Source organism: Balaenoptera acutorostrata, chromosome 21 (assembly GCF_949987535.1).
Source record: "Balaenoptera acutorostrata chromosome 21, mBalAcu1.1, whole genome shotgun sequence".
Taxonomy (NCBI): Eukaryota; Metazoa; Chordata; class Mammalia; order Artiodactyla; family Balaenopteridae; genus Balaenoptera; species Balaenoptera acutorostrata.
In genome coordinates, this window is record NC_080084.1 from 31,400,390 (window position 1) to 31,421,606 (window position 21,217).

At 39.1% G+C, this 21,217-nt stretch overlaps 1 protein-coding gene across 1 annotated transcript in view; it reads right to left on the reverse strand.

Moving 5' to 3' along the window:
* Positions 1-21,217, reverse strand: part of CSMD1 (CUB and Sushi multiple domains 1) — a 1,828,277-nt gene that overhangs the window by 1,471,346 nt on the left and 335,714 nt on the right. The window lies entirely within an intron of this gene.

The following is a 21,217-nucleotide window of genomic DNA, read 5'->3' on the forward strand; positions in this document are numbered from 1 at the left end:
CCATTTTGATTTATCCCAGCTACTGTGCACACTTCTATACAAATAGATAAATATATATAAAATCGTTAGGTGCTTTTAACTTCTTTCCTTTGATCAAGTATAGAAATTGATACAGGTTTTACCAAAAAAATATTCAAATTCCAGATGGAAATGAAATAGAAACCAGAGAGGATTCCAATATCATTTAATAGAGCCAAAGATATGGCAACCCTCTCATTCTTCTGGGTTTCTAAATATGTAAGACTGATCGTTTTGATAAAGCAAGTATCTCTCCATGGACATGGCGTGTAAACATCTAGGTGAGTTACACATCAACTAGACTCCACTACTAGGTTTCAAACTCGATACAGCTTCCAGGCAGCACTGTGACACTCTCCCTCCCCATCTACGGCCCATTCCACGAACAACCACCCTGAAAATGTAAAGTGTTAGCAATAAGGACCTGGGTGCACTGCTTGGTGATCCCTGTGTTGGAAATGCTCTTCCCCGGACCACCTTATGACTAGTATCTTACAGCTCAAAGGGCATCCCCTCAATCTGTCCTTCATCACCCCAGTCATTCTCTACCACTTTACCTCAATTAATTTCCTTCTTGGCATGCATCACTGAAGAGTATGTTATTTGCTTGCACATTTTTAATTGTTTATTATTTTATCTCCATGAGAGTCTTCATTCTGTCTCTTCTGGTTTATCACTTCACCCCCCGTACCTAGACCAATGTCTATGGGATTCCCACTCAATCAATATTTGTTAACTGAAAAAATGTAGTATTGATCTTCTAAAATATATAAAATTTGGTAGCTTATTTTGATAAGGTTTCTCTTGGTTAGTTCATCTTTGGACAACTCTTAGGGTCCTATGATCATTTAGAATATGCACAATGATGACAGATCACTATAGTATGAACCTGGATTGGATTTTGCAGGAACTGCCAAGTCGCCAAGGGTCACATCAGCAGTTCCTGTGCCTGAAACAAAACAAACAAATCTGGAGACCATTCACAGGGTCTACTCTAGGTGACTAACCAGTGCCTTCATCTGGAAAGATCCATCTTAAAGAACTCAAGCCCATATCTTATAAATACCCTTCCCTACTTATCCCTTTTGAGATACTACTAAGACTCATGAAGACAGTGTTCTCCCCCAGAATTAGGAAATTCAGTGAATTAAGCCTTGCTTGCTGCACAGCTTGAAACTCAGGTGGTCTATAACCGAGCATCCTAAATGGAGAAAGATTTGAGAGGACTTTAGCAGAAGAGAAAGAGTGGGCAAGACTCATACGGTGCTCTGGTTGAGCTGAAGCCTAATTTATATTCTGGTTGGGGAGCCAAGCAAAAATCTCAGAGTAGGGTTTTCTTCATGTGTATTTATTTCTGAATCCTTCTACTCTTCCACTTAGCTTCTCTTATATCCAACAGAAGCAGGTTTTGATTGTTTGAGTTTCATAGCCAGAAGCATTGCCTTGAGGAGGGGTTAAATTATCATTTGTTGTGTCTCAGTTATTATTTTAGCTAAAGTAGTAGATCCAAAATGTAGTTTATGGACCATCTTATTGTTCTGAAGAGAACTGGGGAAGAATGTCGTCACTGCCTTTCCAGTATCACGGGGAAGCCCAAAACGTATTTCTGACCTCCATCCTCAGAGAAAATGTTACAGGATCTTTCACATTACCTTACAGTTAATCTATAGCATTTAAAATACTAGTGCATGAGTACTGGAATAGATACAGTGAGCTAGAATAAATTCTGCAGGAAAGAAACCGCAGGAACAAATCCATTTTCTATTTCTAGCAGCGATAGCACTCGTTTCAGTAACACCAGAAGGAGATTAAAATAATGCAATTCTGTTTCCAAAAGGATTTACCTCCCTGTTCAGGCATTTTTTTCCCAACAGGGATGCCAAACAAATATCAAAGGATCAATAACTTTGTTGAATTTCACTAGTCTTCTGACTTGGATTTAATTCATATGAAAGAAAGTAATGATTTTCCCTTTTTTTGGGGGGTGCGGCTGTTCCAGCAATTAATTATTGATAGCTTTTAATGCTGTTGAATATACTAAAACAATAGAATTAATGCTGCGTAGATGTTCCAAATAAATTTCAATTTATCACTCAGGGACTGGCAACATTTAACACCAAGACTGATTTTCAGTTCTGAGTTATTTGTCTTTCCTTCCATGAAAAAGTAACCGGATGGTGGTTGGGGTGATGGCCATGGGTGTGGTGCAGGTGGCCTGGGAAAAGGCCCACTGGACCGGTCATTACAAACCATGGCTCTAACTCAAGCCCAAAGTTCCCTTGCTTCCTGCACTGCCATTCGGAGTATCCACGATTCGTCCACGGAATAGATCCAGGCACAGCTCGCTCTCTATCTTTACACGCACTCTGTTCTCGTCACATGGGGCGCCATATTATTCATGTTCTCCTGCTTTAAAAACATGTCTTGGGCTTCCCTGGCGGCGCAGTGGTTGAGAGTCTGCCTGCTAATGCAGGGGACACGGGTTCGAGCCCCGGTCTGGGAAGATCCCACATGCCGCAGTGCAACTAAGCCCGTGAGCCACAACTGCTGAGCCTGCGCGTCTGGAGCCTGTGCTCCGCAACAAGAGAGGCCGCGATAGTGAGAGGCCCGCGCACCGCGATGAAGAGTGGTCCCCGCTTGCCGCAACTAGAGGAAGCCCTCGCACAGAAACGAAGACCCAACACAGCCATAAATAAATAAATAAATAAATAAAACCCAAAAGTTAAAAAAAAAAAAAAAACCCCAATTAAAAAAAATCATGTCTTTTCTCCCTCTTCTCTCTCTTCAAGAGGAGGCTCCTGGAAAACCAGGCAAAACCTAGTAATCTTGTTGCCCGTATAAATTAACATGACTTCTTGTACATACCAGTTGCAAAACACATCTTCCTTGGAGTTAAATAACTTTATAAAAAATGAATTTATTGGCTTAATTTTGGGGCAGATAGTAGCATAAATATTAGTACTGTGCCAATCAGATCTAAATTTTAAGAGTTAATGTTTATATTTATACACTGGGAAATGTGCATAGGCTGCTGGAAGAGGAATAATACATTCATAAACATATATTTCACATATGCATTTTATTAAATCATAATCACCACGGTGAATTAAACCTTTAGCAACACAAGTGTGTTTCTACTCCTATTCATAGTTACAGAATCGTATTGTTAGTTATGAGAATGTAAGTTTTTCCTTTTATAGTAGTAGGTCTATAAAGACTTGTCTCAGTTGTGCTTAGTGTGGAGAAAATAGTCATATTAGACAACATGCAGAAAAGTTTGAAAAACACTACTGAATAAAATTAAATATAACAAATATTCAAATTCTACCATTTCAAGAAATATAGATTATATATGTATATACATATATATGCATACATATTTAAAACAAATATGCATATATTTATTTACCTTGCCAAAGTTAAATGACTTGCCCAGCGTCTAAAATTTAGTAAATGGTCATGGGTGATGCTTTCTTCTATTTAATAATGGCTCAGGTATGGGAAAACAAACCCAAATTGAAAAAAAAAAGTTTCAATAAATGTAAGAGGATAAAAATCATGCAGAGTATATTCTGACTACAATACAATGTCAACAGTAATAAAATCACTATAGAAACCCCAAGTGTTTGCATCAAACACAATTCTTAATTCATATGTCAAAGATGAAATCAGGAGACAAAGTAGAAAATATTTCAAACTAAATGACTACAAAATACAACTAAATTATGACAAAATGTGTGACAGATAAAATAGTATTTGGAGGGAAAATCTTTATCAAACAAAAGAGCTGAATCAGTGACCTTACATTTTACTTAAATTGCTAGAAAAAGAGCAGAATAAGCCCAAAGTAAATATAAGTAGGGAAATAAAAGAAATGCAATTTTTAAAAAAGATAATTGGGAATATAATAAAGACAAAGTGTGGTCTTTGAAAAAAAAAACAAGAAAATTGACAAAACCTTAGCTAGAAAGAAAAATAGAAAATACAAATCACCAATGTCAAAAATGAAAAATGATTTATCACCACAGACTGTACAGACATTAAGAGGATTCAAAATACTACTACTTCAACTTTGAACCAACACATTTGATAACAGATTAAGTGAATATCTTGGAAAATATTTTACTAAAACTGACACCAGAAGAAGTGGAAAATCTGAATAGCCATGAATCTAGAAAATGCATTGAAAATTTTTAAAGGATTTACCAAGGAAAACTGCAAATACAGATGTTTCTCTGCTGAATTTTGTCAAGGAATAACACCAAAATTGCATAAACTGCTTCAGAAACAGAGGAGATGGGAATACTGTTCTACTTGAGTTTTTGAAATTACCCTTACAGCAAAACCTGGAAAAGTTTACCAATAAAAGAAATTACAAACCAAAATCACTTGTGTATATACACAGAAATTCTGAATGTCAAACCAACCAATGTGATAGGACAGTACCTTATAATCAGGTAGACTTTATCCTAGAATGCAATGAAAAGAGTAACATTTAATAAACTAATCAAATTGGCCATATTAATAGAAAACAGAAAAAAGTGCCACCATTTCAGCTGATGCATAACAAGCACTTGATAAAATTAAACTCTAATTCATAATAAAACCCTCAATAGGACTTCCCTGGTGGCGCAATGGTTAAGAATCTGCCTGCCAATGCAGGGCCCACGGGTTTGAGCCCTGGTCCAGAAAGATCCCACATGCCGCGAACCAACTAAGCCCATGTGCCACAACTACTGAGCCTGCACTCTAGAGCACATGGGCCACAACTGCTGAAGCCCACACGCCTAGAGCCTGTGCTCCGCAACAAGAGAAGCCACCGCAGTGAGAAGCCCGTGCACTGCAAAGAAGAGCAGCCCCTGCTTGCCGCAACTAGAGGAAGTCCGTGTATAGCAACAAAGACCCAATGCAGCCAAAAATAAATTAATTAATTAATTTTAAAAAGAACCCTCAACAAACCAGTAACAGTAGAGAACTTAACTGATAAAGGACATTTATGAAAAAATAAGAACAAAAACAAAAAAAAGTACAATCAATATATTAGTCAAGTTCCAGTCAGGAGACAGAAACTGTACCAGTAATTCGAAGGGGAAAAATTTAATCTAAAGAGTAATCTCCAAGCATTTTTTTCTTGTAAAATATGCTTGATGAGCATTATTTTGTGTTAGGAAGCAAGAAAATCTGAATTTGGTTTAATAGTTACATACTCCTATTTCATATTACGTTGAATAACTTTGAGTGTTTAGTAACCATCACCTGCACTACAAGAGTTCAACACCTCACCTTACTGAATCTTTGAAATAAAAAGAAAAAAAAAAAAAGAATGACTAGCAGAGGATTAACCGCAAAGAGGTAAAGAGAAGTTTAAAAACACAGGAACAGTAGAAACGGAGAGCAGCTTTAAGGCAGGGTAGAGTAGCCAAGGAAGGAAAATATAATAAAGACTGCTCCCACCAAGCTGAGATTCAGAACTTGTTGGGGGAGAGAGCATCTAGTGGTCGGCTGGACAGTGGAAATGTTTGCAGAGGTTCCGCCATTCAGAGCTGTCAACCAGGAATGTGTGTGTGGAGTGCTGGCGAACCTGCAAGTCACCCCAGGAGGTGCTAGAAAGCTCTGAGGAGGGCGATGCCATCTGACATCCTGCACAGTGCTGGCAGCCACGTGACCCAGTAGCAGGGACCAAGAGAAACCGTTCCTTCCTCCAGTAATGCACCCACAGCAACTGGTAAAGCTTAACACAGCGCCAGCTGGCAGATGAGAGCTGTTCTCAGGGCACAGCTCTGGTATCACAAAGCAGGGAAAGAAGGGCAGATTTGGAGACAAGAGGCAATCCACTGGTAACCAGTAACCAGCACAAGCAACGTCATCTATAATGGTCATTAATCCACTGGTAACCAGTAACCAGCACAAGCAACGTCATCTATAATGGTCATTATTTCCCTTCTTTGGCCAGAACCAAGGCAAAGATGGTCACTTATCATTGTTACGCAACACTGTGCTGAATGTATTAGCCATTTCAAAACAGTCCAAAAAAGAAACGGCCTGTGGGAGGAAGTGGAACTGCCCCTCATGCAGATATCATTGTTTACATTAAAAATAAATCCCAGAGGATCTTCAAAATAGCTACTGGAAATAATGAAACTCAGGAAAGTCACAGGATACAAGGTTAACGTTATACAAAATATCAATTGCATTTTCATCCATTATCAGCAAATAAAGAATAAAATAATAATAAATAATAATATATAAATAATAAAATACAATAATAAAACAACGGCATTTATAATAGCAGCAAAACACTAAAAGTAGTTACAGATGAATCTAATTTAACATTTTCTGAGAGAAACTAAAAACGACCTAAACACATGTAGAGATAGTATGTATTCATGTATTGGAAGCCTATTGCTAATATAGCAATTCTTCCCAAATTTGTAGATTCAAAGCAATCCCAACCAAAATCTCAAGGGAATTTTTATAGAAGTTTGACAAGCTAATTCTAAATGATGCTATGAAATTCAAAAGACCTAGAATAACCAGCACACCCACGCACACACAAATTGGAGTACCTACTCTACATGATTCTAAGACTTACTGTGTAGCTACAATAATCAATACAGCAAAAAGACAGATCAATGGAACAAAATAGAGAGTACAGGAATAGTCCCCGACATATATCAGAAATTGATTTTCAGCAACTGTGCTGTCAGTTCAAAGAGGAAAATGAAGCCTTTTCAACAAATGCTGGATCAGCTGAGTATCTCAATTTTTTTAAAAAAATGTGCATCAATCCTTACCTAGCACCATACACAAAAATTCAGCTTTATAAGAATCATAGTCTTTTCAGTAAATGGTGCTGTAACAATCCACATGCAGAAAGATGACTTCTAAAACTTAATATTATGTGATATGAATTAAAGTCAAAATGGATCACAGACAAATCAAAGAGCTAAACTACTAAACTTCAGAAGAAGGCATCAAGGAAAATATTTGTGATGTTAAAGCATGCAAACATTTTTTATATTTTGCATAAGTCATAAAACAATAAATATATTGTTAAATTGGACTTTATCAAGATTAAAAACAGTTGTTCAAAATACACCATTAAGAGAATGAATCTGGGAGAAATTATCTGTAACACATATATCAGTGGAAGAAAATTTTAAGAGACATGTCACAAAGGAAGATATATGAATGACCAGTAAGCACGTGAAAAGATACTAACATTAGTCATCAGGGAATGTAAATTAAACCGCAATGAGGTAACTCTCCATTACACACTCATTAGAGCGACCAAAATTAAACAGCAGATATACCGAATACAGGCAAACGTGTGACGCAGCTCGAATTCATAACTACCGGTGGGAATGTAAAAGTTTACACCCCATGGTAAATGTTTTGGCCATTTCTTCGAGTTAAGCTTAACCTATCATATGACCTATCTACTCCACTCCTAGGTATTTGCCCAAAGAAATGAAAACAATTGTCCAAAATACCGTCTCCAGTCTTGTGAAAAGAAATCTAGAATGTTCCCCATCCAAGTTGGGCTATTTACATCCTAGAGTTCTAATTCGGAAACACAACATTTTCAGAAAAAATCCTGGCAAATCCACTACCTAGTAATTATACAAACTTTATTCATTTAAAGTGACTGAAAACATAAATACACGATATGACAAACCACATCATTGCAATGCAAGGTATAATAAGAAAAGGCGAGCTCTATTCCAGAAGACCCCTTTGAAATCTTAACAAACCTCTCCATTTTCAAAGGTAAGTATCTGAACCCTGGAAAGTTCCCAGCTACTTTGGGGCCAGGTGTTTTGCGGCTGCCTCTTCTCATTACTCTGGAATTACCAACACATGGAGTTGACAAGGCTGGGATTGTTAATTAACCTTCTAGGGCAGAGGTCACAAGCTGCTGCTACCCCTGTAGAGTTCCCGCACTGTATTTCTTTTTTTTAATAAGAAAATAATGAGCGTCAGGCCGCAGAGGACCCTCACGTAAGCCCACCAGATACCCCGGTTGCTGTCAGCTCTGCCCGCCCTCAGTGGCCTGTCCACAGCCGTCATCTCTCTCCAGACCCGAGTACGAGGCTCTCCAAACCCCACTGGCCCCTAGTCCACGCCAACCACAGACCGTGTCACTCTCCCCTGCCCAGGCAGCTAAAGGGCAGGGGACCGCGGTCCTGCCCCTGCCTGGCGCACACAAATCTAGCCCGATGGAGACCCCGCCCCAGGTGCCCTAGAGGTGGGCCTCCAGCTCAGAGGCGCAAACCAACTTTCCGAAACAGCAGCATGAAGCCCAACGGCGGCTCAGTAGCCATCTCACACCAGGCCCAGGAGACTTTCCCACCAAAAGACGCCTTCCCAGCACCATGTGGATCCAGGGGAAAACACGGCTCTTCCTCTGGAACCCAGGGTGTCCTAACCAGGGCAGAGGCTCGGCGGGTCCTCGGGCGCCCAGGGGTCCCCATCCTGGACACTACTCTCCAGAAAGGGCTGGGGTTTGGTCAGTTCAGTACGCCTCAGGCAGCCGGCGAAGAAGTCAACGCAAACATACAGTCACACACAGAGAAAAACCCAGGCACTCACTTGCATCCTTGGGCGTGCTGTTCCTCCCGACAGCTGCGGGGTGTCTCAATGCTTCCCGGGAAACCGCTGCGGGGTTCCTGGAGCCCTTCTCCTGGAGAGCAGCCTCGGGTCTTTGCACTCTCCCGAGCCCAGTCGACTTCCAGCCCCTCCACAGGGGCCCCTCCAGCAGGAAATCTTTTGCACACCGTGGGGCACGTCCGCAGGCCGCGGCCTGGCCCTGGCGGGGGTGCTGAGGGCTCCCCAGGGAAGCAAACGGCAGCCCGGAAGATGCGCTGTGCAGCTTGGGGCGTGTGGGGCAGCAAGCCCGGGTCCCGATGGAGGAGGGCGGGAGAGGAGGCCCGAGACGCGCTGACGGATGCGGGCGTCTCAGAGAACCGCGGAGTCCACGTGGGGAGCCGCCGCTCGGACCACCCTCCCGCCAGGAAGCCGAGCCCGAGGGCTCTCGGGAGATGTGCGCGGCCTGAGTTACCGCTCACCAATCAGGGAAGGTCCCTTAATGAGGAAGTAATTGGAAACCGCTGTGTTTAATTGGAAGCAGCCCCAGGCAGTCAGGCCCGCGTTCTGCTTGGCGGCCATTGGCTGTAGCCGGGGAGCTGGTGCCGCGTTGATACTGACCACGACCTCACCAGGAGGTCTCGCTACTGTCTCGCTACACCTGCTGTTTCACGTATTCGCATCCCCTTCCTGGTTCCAGGAGGCCTGGGGGTTCGAGGCCCCGCTCTAACAAGTGGCAAAGGAAGACGCGTCGGTCACAAGGGCGCCCCCCTTGGCCTTTGCTGGTAGTGCGGATCCACGGGGGTGGAGGTGGCCTGGGGTTCGAGCACCCGCGCGCCTTGACACTGAAAAGGGATGATGGGGGATAACAGCCACGGAGGGTCCATGAACAGCTGTGAGAAACAGAAGCTGCCTCCGTGAAGGAAGACACTTCGAGAAACTTTCAGGAGGCCCCCATTTCGTTTAGCTCACTTTTCCTCTTTGGGCTGAAAGGTGACAGGTTGTACGAAACATATCCTTTCTTGCTCACTCTCTGATTCTCCCTCTCGAGGGGAACATACCCCTGTTCATTGGGGGACTGTTTCCTTGAAACAGAGAGCCAGCTATACAGATTCTGGGTTTATACTAGTGATTTCTGAAATAAAAAGTAACAGATGTTGGTGATAAAGTATACGCGAGTAGTACCGGTGAGTAGCAGTTTAACTATAGCCACGACCCTACGTCTTCCGTTTGAGGGTTCAGTGTGGGATCAATACAATCTTTGAGCTTGGGAAGTTGTACTGAGAGCAAGGTTCAGAGACAAAATTGTCTGATCTTCCACTGATTGTGAAACAGGCCAACAAGAGCTGACCTTAGGGCAGGAAGCCAAGGAAATCCAATTAGGGTGAGTGACCCAGGGGGCGGAGGTTGGGAGGGCAGGGCTCCAGATCTTTCTGAGGAAGTTCACACAGGCAGGCTTTATTCCCCACTCACCTAAGGGCCCTCCCCAAGCTGCCTCCCCCTCAGGGCAAGGATGAACCAAAGAAAGGCTGTGAGGGTTTTATTCATTTATACCTACCACCTGGAATCTATGAGCAACTTTCTGAACCCTGCTTGACCTACTACTTCAGATTCTAAGAGGTAAGGCAGGGGAGATGTAAGCCAGGACAAAAAACTGAGGTTCAGAAAAGGGCTCCTGGAAACCATATTTGAAAGAATTTTCTAAATTTAGAGGCTTCTGGGCTGTAAACACTCTTAATAGCTTATACAATTTTTATATATAATACTGTTGCCTAATTAAATGCACAAACTAATAAAATGTCTAAATATCAAGATTATGCCAGAATAACAGTTTTTAAAGGTTTGAAACAAGATGGCTTCTAAGATAAATATTTGCCTTTTGATTATTTTTCAGATACAATGTCGATCGTATTTATATGCACAGTGTGGGTGACTGGGTTTATTATAGTAAAAGAAAGAATTGTTTTAAGTTCTAAGTAATATCCTATTCCTTTTTTTAAATTTTGTGAATTAAAAGTGTATAACACACTTTTGTATATAGCCTTCATTCCTTTAAAATTATTTTGTAAACAACTAACGTACGTTTATTCAATCAAAACGCAGTGGTTTAGGGGGTTCCCTGGTGGCGCAGTGGTTGAGGATCTGCCTGCCAATGCAGGGAACACGGGTTCGAGCCCTGGCCTGGGAGGATCCCACATGCCACGGAGCAACTAGGCCCGTGAGCCACAACTACTGAGCCTGCGCGTCTGGAGCCTGTGCTCCGCAACAAGAGAGGCCGCGGTAGTGAGAGGCCCACGCACCGCGATGAAGAGTGACCCCCGCTTGCCGCAGCTGGAGAAAGCCCTCGCACAGTAACGAAGACGCAACACAGCCAAAAATAAATAAATAAATTTTAAAAAAACAAAAAAACGCACTGGTTTAGTGTGTTCTAAGTGCTTGGCTTCTGTTGGGGATAAAAGAATAAATCAGTACAGGTTTTGCTATCCAAACACTTAAAAGGGGCGGGGAGAGAAAAAGTAAATTTTAAACTTAAAAAAATCATTCAACTACAAATCCAGTCATCCACACAAAATTAATTAAAAATCTTGGAAATTCTAAGAAATCTGATTATCTATAGCTCCTTCTTGCTTTTTACTATGGATAGCTTCCCAGTAAGTCATTTGAACAGACTATTTTTACAGATTCACTATTATACAGAATAATAAAATTAAATTAATATCTTACCGACTTTTGGACACTTTATGTTCCTTTTCCCAGAAACCGAAGACTGAAATAATAATAATAATTTTATTTCCTTTTGAGAGAGAAGGTAAAAATGATTCTTGGTGAAATTTGATGATGTGTAATATGGTGGAAATCCCATTTGCTTGCTGACACAATCCTGCAGGAGACCCCATCATTTTTGTTCACTTCAATCAGCATCCGCCTAGCTACCTCTGCACAGTGGAGATGTAACTGTCAGGTCCAGAGAGTTCTCGTTTACCTTTTTCAGCTTGGGTCTTTGCATAGAAAAACAATATAGAGAGACATGTAGAAGCCAGATATACATAGAGGTACAGGTATAGATGGTTACAGCTAGAGATGGTTGTATACAGATGGTTTACTGCTGTAAATCGGGAATTCTCATCCTTGGCATTTTTGACATTTGGTGGAAGACAATTCTTTGTCATATGGGGCTGTCCTGTGTGTTGTAGGACATTCACCAGCATCTCTGTACTGTACCTGCCACCCAACTGTGACAAACAATGATGTCTTCAGACATTACCAAATGTCCCCTGGGGCATAACATCACCCCTGGTTGAGAAACACTGATATAAATACAGATATAGATTAATAGATGGGAGAGAGAGAGAAAAACATCAAAATGGAGATATTCATAGACACAGAGATAGAAATAATTGCCTCCACAAGAATTCCAAAGACAGAGCATACATACTTACAAAAAAGAAACCACCCAAACGCTGATTCAAATAGATATATGCACCCCAACATTCACAGTAGCACTATTTACAATAGCCAAGATACAGAAGCAACCTAAGTGTCCATTGAAAGATGAATGGATAAAGAAGATATGGTACAACCAGTCAGAATGGCCATCATCAAAAAATCTACAAACCATAAATGCTGGAGAGGGTGTGGAGAAAAGGGAACCCTCTTGCACTGTTGGTGGGAATGTAAATTGATACAGCCACTATGGAGAACAGTATGGAGGTTCCTTAAAAAACTAAAAATAGAACTACCATACGACCCAGCAATCCCACTACTGGGCATATACCCTGAGAAAACCATCATTCAAAAAGACACATGCACCCCAACGTTCATTGCAGCTCTATTTACAATAGCCAGACATGGAAGCAACCTAAGTGTCCATCAACAGATGAATGGATAAAGAAGATGTGGCACATATATACAATGGAATATTACTCAGCCATAAAAAGAAACGAAATTGAGTTATCTGTAGTGAGGTGGATGGACCTAGAGTCTGTCATACAGAGTGAAATCAGCCAGAAAGAGAAAAGCAAATACCGTATGCTAACACATATATATGGAATCTAAGAAAAAATGGTTCCTATGAACCTAGGGGCAGGACAGGAATAAAGACGCAGATGTAGAGAATGGACTTGAGGACACGGGGAGGGGGAAGGGCAAGCTGGGACGAGGTGAGAGAGTGGCATAGACATATATACGCTACCAAATGTAAAATAGATAGCTAGTGGGAAGCAGCCGCATAGCACAGGGAGATCAGCTCGGTGCTTTGTGACCATCTAGAGAGGTGGGATAGGGAGGCTGGGAGGGAGATGCAAGAGGGAAGGGATATGGGGATATACATATGCATATAGCTGATTCACTTTGTTATACAGCAGAAACTAACACACCATTGTAAAGCAATTATACTCCAGTAAGATGTTAAAAATAAATAAATAAATAAATAAGAAGACATGGTACATATATACAATGGGAAACAACTCAGCCATAAAAAAGAATGAACTTTTGCCATCTTCGACAACATGGATAGACCTGGAGGGTATTCTGCTTAATGAAATAAGTCAGACAGAGAAAGACACATATTGTATGCTTTCACTTATATGTGGAATCTAAAATATAAAAGAAACACGTGAATATAAGAATGAATATAACAAAATAGAAACAGACTCAGAGACAGAGGGGAAGCTAGTGGTTACCAGTGGGGAGGGGGAAGACGGAGGGGCGGGATAGGGGTAGGGGATTAAAAGGTACAAACTTCTATGTATAAAATAAATAAGCTACAAGGATATACTGTATAACGCAAGGAATATAGCCAATAGTTTATAGTAACTACAAACAGAGTATAACTTTTAAAAATTGTGAATCACTATGTTATACACCTGAAACTCATATAATATTGTACATCAACTATATCTCAGTTCTTAAATAAAAGGGTAACAAGAACAATAACAAAACCTCCCCTACCCCTGGCCTGCTGTGAACACTAAGAGAGCCATACTTAAGGCAGGATTAAGGATTAAGGCAGCATTTTATCTTCAGTAAAATTACAACGGCCGGTAAGCAGCCCTCTGGGAGCCCTCAGGGTGGACAGATGCCTTTATTCTCCTTCCCACAGCATCCTTGAAATCACTACAACATGCTGCAATTATATATAAGAAAGGCAAAGCCAGGGTTCCACCATCATCCAGAATTTGATGTGTTTTATTATGAGATCACATATTGTTTATTCAAGAAAATAAAACATTGAGTGAAATTGGACAATCCAATACTACTGTAATTTATAAATGTAAAATATAGTGAGAGATCTCTTCGTATCAGCAAATAAAGATCCCATTCATTATTTTTAATGGTACATTGTGATACATATATCCTCTAACTTATTTAACTAGTCTTACAGAAGGATAGACATTCTTGAATTTGTTTTTAATACTATCAAAATACACCCATAAGCATTTCATTCCATGTGTTTTGTCATATTTGAAGGTAATTTTGTAGAATAAATTCTTAGCTGGACTTGCTGAATGAAAGAGCTTGTACATAATTTTTAAATTTGAGAGAAATTTCAAAATTCTATCCAAAAATAACTGCTGCAATTCATAATTCAATACCCTCAAAAACTCTGAGTTATCAAAAATTTTAAAGTTTTGCCATTCAGAGTGGTGAGATATATTGCATTACTGTTTTAATTTTCTTGAAATACACTTATTACCATGGATTGTTATATTTGAACTCCTTGTTCATACTTTTACCTGGTTTTCTATTAAATGATTTATCTTATTCCTTGTAGTTCTGAGGGTGTATGTTATAAATTAAGAAAATAACTCCTTGTGTCTCATACTACTGTAAATCCTTTTTCTCGATTTGTCATTTGGCTTTTGGATTTTAAATTTTAGGAAGTCAAATTCTTCAGTCATTTTCTCCATGACTTCTAAATTATGTGTACTGAAGAAGTTCTTTCTGGTATTTTTATTATTGCATATTAATATTTAAATTGATGATCCAGCATATTTATTTTAAGTAGTAAAGACAAGATTTTATATTATAAAGTTGTGTCTACTTTCACGTTCCCATGACCAATACCTCAAAATAGCTTCGTCTCCTGAAAATGCAGTCCTGTCACAAATTATTTGTTAATCTTCTTTTTCTTTCATCCTCTTTTTGAAACTCTGAATGCCTTTCCATATGTCTACATTTATGCAAGAGAAATGTCCTAGGAGTTGGGGGCTTTTGGAATATTTTCCTCACACATATATTTATGATTATTCAAAAGACTCCTTTGCCCATATTAATATGGTTTGCAACTTTCAAAATGACCAAGATACTGAAATGAACCATCCATTTTTGGCTCATGCAAAAACACCACCACAGCATGAATGGTAGTGGTCAGAATTCAGATACGTGTTAAAACATGCTTACAGTTTTGCAAACATAGTTCTACCTACCTCCCTTAAATGCTTTATATTTTATCTCCAGGATTTCTAATTACTAGCAACTTAATCATTTTTGTTAATAAATATGAGCCTGATGAAAAACATATATACAGTTTCAACCATATTAAAATCAGCTGGGGGGATTATAGATAAGTACGTATTTATACAAATACAAATATAAATATATGTTTAGGCCTCATCCTTGAATCTCTGATTTAACTGGCCTTCTCTTCCACACTAGCCAACTGCAGACAACCAACTTAAAAAAAAAAAAAAATTAGTGGACTCTGCCTTACCCAATCACTATCAACCTTGCCTATCAGTTGCTAATTCAAAGCATATGCTGAGAAAGGAAATTTGGAAGCTGTATCAAATAAAATGATTTTTCTATTTCATCATCTTAAAACATGTACACAGAATCATCCCCACGGCTGACAGATTCACAGACTCATGGGAACATGATAGGTTTATAGGAGACGACCTAACACTGCCACTGTCCCCCTCAGCACCTCTGCACCGTCCCTACCAGGACAGGAGGTCCTGTTGGATCAGATCCCTAAGCATTGGTTGGGCTGCTGGGCTTTGACAGCCTGAGGCTTCAGCCCTGTGCAGTGGGCTCTTGTATTGCTCCTCACACAGGCTATACGGCCCGTCTCTCTGGGGCCCTCCCTCACTATGTGTTGGTCTGACCATGCCAGTCATCCCTCCTACTCCCTGACCATGTGGCTGGCCGAATGTGATAAGATGGCAAGATACGTCTCTGGTATGAGTATGATACCCCAGTCCCTATAGAAGCTTTTCTACACACTTCATCCTATGTTTTTCAGAGTCTTAAATGGGGTACTAGTCACCAGCCAAGCTAAATATAAAATGATGCTTTGATTTTTATCTGACTACGTGTCTGTGAATGGCTCCCTCAGAACCTCATAATGGCAATGGGGGACAGTACGGCAGAATTTAGACACTGCCAGGCTTCTGGTCTAATTTAATCCAAATGCAATTGAAACCCCTTCCTAGCCCTTAAAAACTCTCAAGTTCTAAACATCACCAGATATAGTTAATATTATACAAATTTCTTTGTTAACACATTCAAACACATTTTTTCAAAAAATGGAAACAACTGATATTTTAGCATCACTTATTCATGATTTACTGATTTTAACGGCTCTATAACATTCATCTCTTACCTCTTCATCAGCATCACTGCAGAAATTTAGGGGTCATCTTGTAAAAGTTAGAGGAAGACAAAGCCAAGATAACTGCCAAAGCTATTTTCCTAGGACTTGTATTTTACAATAATCATGGGATATATCTACTGATTTTCCACATTTGCATGGTACAATTTTCCTTCATAGGTTCATTTTTATTTACTTTTTGAGGTTATAATGGGATTTATTTTCCAAGTTTGATATTATAATGTTATCACAGTTGGAAACTGATGTCAACTTCAATTATTTTTGATTTGGGGACAAATCAAAAAAACACGACTTCATAGCTCGAGAACATCTACAGGATATAAAAGTCTCTCATGCTCACCCAGAGGAGAGAGTTATATTAAGTCATGCTGGCTTATACACAGAGAGCACAGAGAGGAGTGGTCCTGAATCAGGAATAGCTTAAATCAAAATCATTCCATGAAGATTTATTGACTATCTTAATGTCATATATGTCATCACCAGAGAAGACAGTCGTGGCACATTTCTTGGCCTTGGAGGATGTATGTTCTATTTGTCATATTAGAACACAAAGACATACAACCTTCAACAAAAGGCAACTTCAGAGACAGTGTGATTTCAAAGGAGTGCTTGATTCAAGATCTATGTTAGTTACAAGTGCTAAAGGAGTTCAGAAAAAAAAAAAACAAACAACTTTTTTGGTGGGGTTGTTTTTTAACTTGGGATGCACAGGGCCAATTTCCTGAAATAAATATAATGTGAAATGGGTTTTGAAAGTTGGATATAATTGTAGGCAGGCAGAGGGAAGGATGAAGAATATTACAGTACATTATATTCTCTTATAAGGCCAGATCAAGGAATAACTCATAGACCCATTCAACTAAATATGAAAACTCCCCTAGCACTATAGCCTGAATGTCTGTGGCCTCCCAAATTCATATGTTGAAATCCTCACCCCCACCATGGTGGTATTTGAAGGTGGGAACTTTGGGACGTGATTACGGAGAATGTAGCCCTCACGAATGGGATTAGCATCCTTTTAAAAGAGACCCTGGAGAGCTCCCTAGCTCCTTGCACCGTATGAAGACACTGAAAGCCTAGACACAGACAGCCCCTATGAACCAAGAAACAGGCCCTCACGAGACACCAAATTTGCTGGCACCTTAATCTTGAACTTTCAGCCTCCAGAACTACAGATAATAAATCCCCACTGATTTTAAGCACCCCCAGTCTGTGGTATCCTATTATAGCAACCAGAGTGGACTGAAACACACAGGGAAAATATGGAAGAGACGGAAGGCCAGAAGTGTACTTTGCACTTGGTAGGGTTCCTTGACTATCAGGGTCACGTTGACTAGAGTGTTTATCTTACTGGCAACATAGAATGAGGACAGGACTGTGGCAAATGTTTCAGAATTAGAGGCGGGTGAGCCTGGGGCCGGCATGTGATCATCTCCATGTACCGGTCAACCTGTGTGCATGGGTCAGCCTCGCATAGAATGGGACTTCGTGGAGTGTTTTCTGTGAGGATCAAAGCAGGTTGTGGTTTATAAAGAGATGCTGCAAAATAAAACACGTAGGGTTAGACTTCTGTGGAGATCTGAGACTCAGGAGGAGGTACAGAGTCAATATGGCCAGAGATTCAAAAAATGGCAGTAATATGACAGCTCGTAAAAACCAGTGAGGGCAGGACTTCCCTGGTGGCGCAGCGGTTAAGAATCTGCCTGCCAATGCAGGGGACATGGGTTTGAGCCCTGGTCCGGGAGAATCCCACATGCCGCAGAGCAGCGAAGCCCGTGCGCCACAACTACTGAGCCTGCGCTCTGGAGCCTGCGAGCCACAACTACTGAGCCTGCGTACCACAACTACTGAAGCCCACGTGCCAAGAGCCCGTGCTCCGCAACAACGGAAGCCACCACAATGAGAAGCCCGCGCACCACAACGAAGAGTAGCCCCCACTCGCCGCAACTAGAGAAAGCCCGGGTGCAGCAACGAAGACCCAGCGCAGCCAAAAATAAGTAAATACATACATAAATTTATTAAAAAAAAAAAAAAAAAAAAAACAGGAACTAGGGTTTTAATTCTAGATAGCTCAGGAGCAGATTTCTATTCCTAATTTTGAGTTTAATCTTTTCTCTTGGGCTCACAAGAAGTCTTAATTTAATGCTCAACATTTACATACTAAAAGTTAATTTATCAATGGAGACATAAATCATATATGTGTTTGTGTTATATAGATAATCCAAGATGAAACATACATTGTATATTTTTGTTTCCTTTAAAGATTTCTTGTTACATAGGGTAAATCATATAGTCTTACTAAATTTCAAGTTACAGTGTAAACATCGGTAATTCTAAACTCCAAATTCTGTTTTGTTAGTTGGGGATTACATCTGAATCATGTTACTTATTAAAAGTTCTCTACTGTAGTTACACAAAAGAAATTTCTTTATATAAAATGATCAAGTTGTTTAATAAAACAACTGTTGTTTTTTTTTTGTCAGTGCACATTTTGAGCTGATAAAAACAGCTTTTGTACAGAAGTAAAACAACTACAGACCATGAAAGCTCTAAGTGATAGATAACTTTCCTGACAACTCAGTGAATCAGCAGCTCACACATCAATCCTCTCACAAAAGTACCCTTCCTTTGAATTCCAGAGCTGCTTTAAGTGTTGTGAGTGAATCGTATTTGAGAAATAAACAACTGTTCTAAGATATAATGGGAAACAAACAGCATTAGAGTCTCCACCTCAACCCTGTTAATTAGATTTCAATACTATTTATAACTATTTTGCCCGTAGCCCAATGTTGAAATGTTGCAACCTGTTCACACATTTGCCCTAATAATGAGGAAATTTCCTATTTCACAACATTATTTATTTTCCTATTTCACATCATTCTTTATTCAAATTTTATAATTGTAGAGACCTATAGTGCTTGGCAGTCATTACTGGAATTCTGTTTCTGATATGTTTTGCCAATTTGTTAGGACACCTGGCATGCAGGCGCAGCAACGAAGACCCAACGCAGCCAAAAAAAAAAAAAAAAAAAATTAATAAATAAATAAATTAAATAAATGAATTTTTAAAAAATGAAGCTGTTAAAAAATATATTAAAAAATCTAAGTGAGTAAAAGCATCATGATTCATACATATAACTCACCAATATTGATAAAGCTTTCTGAGTCACAGCTATTAATTTAAATACTATTCACAGGTACCTCAGGATAAAATACAATGAGTCTAACTGTTCTAACCTTAGTATTTCTACTGCTGATCCTGTTATAATACTGAAGATGACAGGTATGCTGTTTTCTAAACTTTATAGTTATTAACATATAAAGTGATCATAATATCAACTTAAGAACATAAGAGAATACTAAATTGTCCAAAGACAGGTAGTTGAGCAAATTAACATCTAAGACAGGTTTCCTTTAGAATAGGATAGAATTATAGCAATTATAATAGAGTTATAAGGAATGGAAATATTGACAGAAATTTTTTTTTAATTTTATAAGCAATATGAGTTTAATTACTTTGGAAACACCCGTCTTCCTCCCCTCCCCCCGCCCAAATAATGCCTGAACCTAGAAAGGTACATAAAAATGACCAAAAATATTTCAAAATAATAGATTTGAAGATCATTTGTAGTTTTCCCCTCAGAACATGAGTGCTCACAGCTGGACAGTAAATTACAAACCATATCCAACAGATGATCAATCTGGTTGCATTTGTGACGGCTCCTGGGAAAGTTTTCTTGCGGGAGCTCAGCGCTCTTCCTCACAGAGCAATATTTTTTACTTTCATATGCCATAGGCATTTGTCTTTCATTGAAAGAGAAAGAGTTACTTTTTAACACAGAGGCATATGACTTAATATTTAGTAAACTAGATTCTCTATTTTTTGTCACAATGCTTTCTATTATTACAAAATAGCACTATTCCCTAGTGGAATCATTTGTGTGGATGAAAAGCTAGTAAATAACTAACAGTTAGAAGAGCATGAAAGAGGTTAAGGCATTTTGCATCAAATTAGCAAGGACTGCATATGTAGATACCTTGTCCAAACATCCAAATGTTGGCCCACACATGTCAGACAGGAAGAAAGAAAGTTTACCTAACAAATCCATAAAGGAGGTAGCTGTATGCAATATGTCTCAGAAAGGGCAACTGGAAAAGTGTTTCTAAAAACAGACAGTAACATTGGAGATGACTCGGAAAAAACTGTAAGGTATTTTACATTTGAAAATGCATAAAGAAATGTAAATAAAATCTATTTGAAATATATTTATATGCTATATTTAACATATTGACCATATAGTTAATATATATTGATATTTATATATATTAATATTATATATTTATTAATATATTATATACTTACTAATATATACTAATATATATATTATTAATCTATTATATACTTACTAATATATACTAATATATATACTATTAATCTATTAACTGGATGTAAAAATACAATCATGCATTTTTAAAGCTAGAGATTTTTCTCAATTCACAAAATTGTAAATAAAGTATATCATTTTTGTATATTACTGCTAAGATTAGCATGAATGCCATTTTATTTATCTAAGCAGCACAGTTTCTTCTGCCTACTGTCAGTCTTTTTCTACAGGACCCTATGTTCAACAAACTTAATCTCTAATTAATGCAGAATTTTAAAACCAGAGGATAAAGTCTTATTTGCCATATATGTATATATTTAAATATGTTCATCAGTTTGGCTAAGAAATTCCAATTTCTTTGAAAGGGATATTCCTCATTCCTTTGCCAAAATTAAAAAAGAAAAAAGATGAATATATTTGTACAGGTACAATTTTTTTTTTCTTGGTGATAAATGAAAAATATAACTTAAAATCATCCCAGGAAATATTTTTCTTTCTTCATGGTAAAAAATCACAGATTAAAAGAGAAAGCTAATGAGGAATGGAATATTTTATGATGGTGCGAACCAAAAATTCTCCAAAGAGTACAAGTTCTTTCATGTTTTTACCCCACCCA